At 46.9% G+C, this 4416-nt stretch overlaps 1 protein-coding gene across 1 annotated transcript in view; it reads right to left on the bottom strand.

The window, feature by feature from the left end:
• The window catches only part of LOC308332989 (protein TANC2-like), a 168238-nt gene extending 165160 nt beyond the window's left edge, over positions 1-3078 (bottom strand). Inside the window, 1 exon segment of the mRNA XM_080789143.1 lies at positions 2597-3078. The gene's annotated coding sequence lies outside the window, so the exon portion shown is untranslated.
• Between the last annotated feature and the right edge of the window lie 1338 nt (positions 3079-4416).

The following is a 4416-nucleotide window of genomic DNA, read 5'->3' as shown; positions in this document are numbered from 1 at the left end:
AGCTGAGACCCTGCAGATCATGTCTGTCTGTCTGTCTGTCTGTCTGTGTGTCTGTCTGTCTGTGTGTCTGTCCCGCTGTTACTGTATATGTGTACCTGGCCCCTTTTGTGCCCATATATGGAGCTGAGTGATTGCTGATGCAACACACTCCATATTTGGACGTATAGCGGGACAGACAGACAGACAGACACACACACACACACACACACACACAGACAGACATGATCTGCTAGGTCTCATAGTAAGTGCTCACTGCTTTCGCAATTATATTACCGTTTACTTCATTGGCCCGTTGGGCCGTTTGACTGTCAAGGGTTCAGCCTCCAGGAAGAAACCCTAAATACAAAGTTAATAGAGCGCCGCAGTCCCGCCCCCTTTCAGAAAAACGAGTGGCCCAGGAAATCAAAAACCCAATGCATTCTCCCATCGGCACTTCTTATTTAATTTATTTATAGACGGTTACGCCGCGGACAAAGCCAACTCGGATCGTGACCAAATCATGACAATGAACACAATGTTTTGGGGCCGGTCAAATAATTTATAAGACGAAAAACAAAACAAATAGTGTTGTCTCCTGACTTTATTTTCTTCTTTCTAATGATTTGATCGGCCCCAAAACATTGTGTTCATTGTCATGATTTGTCACGATCCGAGTTGGCTTTGTCCGCGGCGTAACCGTCTTTAAATAAATTAAATAAGAAGTGCCAATGGGAGAATGCATTGGGGTTTCATTTCCTGGGCCACTCGTTTTTCTGAACACCATCTATACACCATCGCACATAAAAACAACTCCAGGGTGTCTAATGAAGTACTGTCACCTCATAGAAACTGGAAAAATACCAAAATTGTGGCACTCCATCTTTAAGTAGCATGTGACACATGTCACACTAGGAAGTTTTCAATCTTCATGATTCTGAATCCATTCCAAAGCATTAGTTTTGCATCATGGCCTAAATTCGGCCGTATATCCATTTGCCCAAATGTGCTGCTGACCTCGTCACATTTGTGACGACGGCTATGGCCGTTTATTATTATTATTATTATTATTATATAATTATTATTGTTAAACATCTGCCATTACTTAATTAGTTAATTCAGTGCTTCTCAAAGTGGGGTCCGTATATATTGTTTGTATGTTTGTATTAAATGGGTGACTGTGGTCAAAATGTTTATCAAATTGGAGGTTCATTGGAAATGAAAAGGGGTTGAATGAGAACCACTGTGCTGTAATTGTAATAATCTCATGTCTATATACAGTATAAGTACAGTACAGTCACACACACACACACACACACACACACACACACACACACACACACACACACACTAAAGCCAATATCATTCATCCCCTGTCCCAAGCAACACATCTTCTCCAGCGAGGTATAACCTATAATCTATTCTAAATACAGATGGAGAGGAGAGGAGAGGAGAGGAGAGGAGAGGAGAGGAGAGGAGAGGAGAGGAGAGGAGAGGGGAGGGGAGGAGAGGAGAGGAGGCCAGTCAGTCTCACAGGAGAGGAGAGGAGAGGAGAGGAGAGGAGAGGAGAGGAGAGGAGGGGAGGGGAGAGGAGAGGAGAGGAGAGGAGAGGAGAGGAGAGGAGAGGAGAGGAGAGGAGAGGAGAGGAGGCCAGTCAGTCTCACAGGAGAGGAGAGGAGAGGAGAGGAGGCCAGTCAGTCTCACAGGAGAGGAGAGGAGAGGAGAGGAGAGGAGAGGAGAGGAGAGGAGAGGAGAGGAGGCCAGTCAGTCTCACAGGAGAGGAGAGGAGAGGAGAGGAGAGGAGAGGAGAGGAGAGGAGAGGAGAGGAGAGGAGAGGAGAGGAGGCCAGTCAGTCTCACAGGAGAGGAGAGGAGAGGAGAGGAGAGGAGAGGAGAGGAGAGGAGAGGAGAGGAGAGGAGGCCAGTCAGTCTCACAGGAGAGGAGAGGAGAGGAGAGGAGAGGAGAGGAGAGGAGAGGAGAGGAGAGGAGAGGAGAGGAGAGGAGAGGAGGCCAGTCAGTCTCACAGGAGAGGAGAGGAGAGGAGAGGAGAGGAGAGGAGAGGAGAGGAGAGGAGGCCAGTCAGTCTCACAGGAGAGGAGAGGAGAGGAGAGGAGAGGAGAGGGTAGACAGACATCATGAATGAATTGCATTCATTGTAAAAGGTGTAGAATAGAATCATCATCAGAGTTAATTGAACAGCAGCCTTCCTCCTCCTCCCATCCTAATCAATCCGGTTCTCCCTCAGCCAGCAGAAAAACACACGAAAAACAACAAAAGCAACCAAAACAACAACAATAAGGCTTCATAATAAAACAATATAAGATTACAACCACAACAACAGCACCACAGACAGACAGATGTTGGCTTTACAACAATGACACATGCTGGGACAATAAGCTACAAACCCGAGACAATATACGATTAAAACAGAAAGATTATTCAGCATGAAAAAGCAACACAATAAATTAACGACCTTCTTGCACCCAAAAAGCACTGGATGACAGCGCGTCGACAATGGGCTTATTTTAACCCCCCTCCCTCCCCCCAGCAGCAATAATGATAATAAACACAAGATGTTCTCAGTGTTTTAAGAACATATACATTTATATTTGATCCGTACCTTGTGTTGTTCTGCGTCGCATCACCACCGCCACCTCCTCCAGACGCCATTCAGTCCAGTTCCATTCCGTCCAGCTCCACTCCACAGATTACAATCCATGACTTCCTAGAATATATATATATATTATATATATATATCTGTGTATGTATGGGAAAACCTATGCGTGTGTATGTACGTGCACGCTGTCTGTAAAGGCCAGTCCGTGTTTTGTTTCCACCCCCCACACACACACACACATACGGTACGTGACACACGCTCGCACTACTATTCTGCCGCACACACACACTACCGTCCCTCGGTGCCTAACCTACCCGCTATGAGAAGCCTCACGGGCGGCCGCGTCGTGTCCGTCTCACCGCCGAGTCCCGTAAAGCCGCTTCTCCTCCATGACGACAACAACAAACACGTTAACTTATTGTTGTTATTATTAAAACAATAGGCGTTAAAATGTGCGTGTTTGATGTTGTTACATGTCGCTGCAGTGTGTGTGTTTGTGTGTGTGTGTGAGCAGTATGTGCTGCCACGCAGCGACGCAACACGGTAGTCGAGACACACACACACACACAGGGTCTTATGGTCCCATGGGCCGGAGGGACGGCTCGCGCCACCACCACGCCGTGGTTGGTTGATTGCTGCTGGTGGAGGGGTCGGTTGTCTAGGCAACCGACCGAGACCGCTGACCGGCAGGGAGAGAGAGAGAGAGAGAGAGAGAGAGAGAGAGAGAGAGAGAGAGAGAGAGAGAGAGAGAGAGAGAGAGAGAGAGAGAGAGAGAGAGAGAGACTGTATTCTTATGTTCCCATAGGCCAGCTCGTTTCCGAGGCTGTGATTGGTCAGCTCGGTTGACCCGGAGTGACAGTACACAGCAGGGAGATAGGAAGGATAGGTGGGCACCGGTAGCGTGTGTGTGTGTGTGTGTGTGTGTGTGTGTGTGTGTGTGTGTGTGTGTGCGCGTTCAGGAACTAATCAAGCTGCTGTTACTTGCTGTTCCCGGGGCGAATTATAAGTTTGTCATGCCTTAGATAGGCAGTTTCTCCTCCTTCAGACTATACTGTACGTAAGTACTGATGCATATGTTGGGCAATTTACATAATTAGCATAATGTATAATATAGCTATATTTGTAGTACTATATAGCTATAGTATAATATACTATACTGTAGCTACACCTCTCAGCCATTGTAAAGTCCACTGTAACCTGAGACCTCTTGTGGCATATTGCTTTAGTATAGTATAATATAGTATATATGTACACTAGCTATAGTATAAACTAGGGCATTTCATCAAAAAACCGATTTATCGACTTCATTAACACGAGTCGATTCCCACCTGCAGCTCGAGTCGAAAATTGTTCTTTTTCTGTCTTTTTTCCCCCCCTTTTTTTTTCCATGCGATTGTGTGTGTGTGGGACACGGAACGCAAAACCTGATTGGCTTACCCTGATAGTGTGTGTCCTGGCTCTACCAATGATCACCTCATGCGTAAACACAGAGGGCGGAGCTTATAGCACGGTGGAGGGAGAAATAAGGAGAAAAGGTGTCAAGAAGAAAACAACAATGGCGGAGAGAGAGAGAGAGAGAGAGAGAGAGAGAGAGAGAGAGAGAGAGAGAGAGAACGCAGGTGGATCCTCGCAGACCCCGACGAATAAAAAGCACAGCCGGTCGGTCGTCACACGTGTGGAAATACTTCACGTTGGATGAAGAAAAGCAAACGCTGTCCTGTAACCTCTGTAAGACGACCTACTCGTATACCACGAGAACACAAGGAGCGCTATACGCTCGGCCATCTCACAAAAACAAGCATCCCAGGTAAGGGTGACGGAGT

This window comes from Protomyctophum bolini, assembly GCF_963924005.1.
Source record: "Protomyctophum bolini genome assembly, chromosome: 18".
In the NCBI taxonomy this organism is placed as follows: domain Eukaryota; kingdom Metazoa; phylum Chordata; class Actinopteri; order Myctophiformes; family Myctophidae; genus Protomyctophum; species Protomyctophum bolini.
Note: the sequence above shows the minus strand (reverse complement) of the source record. Positions and strands in the feature narration are given on the sequence as shown.